Genomic DNA, 1,040 nt, shown 5'->3' with positions numbered 1-1,040 from the left:
AGGAGGACACAACCGGGATCAGTAAGCACCGTGGCCATCCAAGGCAGGACGGGTTAACAGGGAGACTTTCAGAGAAGAAGGTAGGGGGCCCTGGGGAGGGGTGACAGAGGCAAAGGCACCTGTGTAGTGTGTGTGGGGTCATTCTGGGGCAGTAGGAGGCAAAGTTGGAGGCTGCAGGACACTCTAGGAGTCCCTGTCACCAGCTGGTGTGCCCACACCCCAGTGTTCATGGAATAGCCATTGACTCACAAGAGCCAGCTGCTTATTATCACACCCCCACCCCACCCCCGCGGGGACCAGCTGCAGACAAGGGCTGCACAGAGGTGGTCCCCAAGGCCCATCCCCTGGCCTCAAGATGGAATCAGACTGAGGTGGACCTCCAGCTGACAGCAGCTTGGCTGGGCCTCTGTCCCTACCCTTTCCCACTTCCCCTTCCCTTTCCAGTTCTTATCCTGAGATGCTACGACCACCGCCACCCCTTGCCCTGCAGCCGCCACCACCAATGCCGCTTGTATGGCCGCCGCCTCGGGACCGGCTGTATGATTAGGCCACAATCTTCAATGAGTAAACATATTCCTCAGTTCTGTTGTGTTCTTGGTCACACATTTATGGAGTTTCTGAAGGGCAGTGGAGATTACTGCCAGGCACAGCACGACCTCTATGCAGACAAGTGAACTGTAGAAATTCATTACTACTCCAGACAAGAAGCCCCCATAAGAGTGGTTAACCTGGACACAGACGTATTGAATTGAAAAATCCACTGAGCATTTTACAAGAGTTCTGACCTGGATGGGGTAAACCTCAGTGCACTTCCTTTCTATTGCCTCAGTATTACTGGATTGAAGAATTGCTGCTTCTTGTTAGGAGGTTCATTACATTTCCCATTACTCCCAACTTCATACTCAAAGCACTGAGAATATCAAGTGGAGTATATTGAAGTAGACTTCAGTTACTTTGCATCATTTCTGTATTCAATTTTTTAAATTCTTTCATAACCCTATTGAGTGTTTTTTAACTAAATTAACATGGCTCGAATGAAC

The sequence above is a fragment of the Marmota marmota genome, unplaced genomic scaffold (genome assembly GCF_001458135.2).
Source record: "Marmota marmota marmota unplaced genomic scaffold, marMar, whole genome shotgun sequence".
NCBI lineage: Eukaryota > Metazoa > Chordata > Mammalia > Rodentia > Sciuridae > Marmota > Marmota marmota.
Note: the sequence above shows the minus strand (reverse complement) of the source record.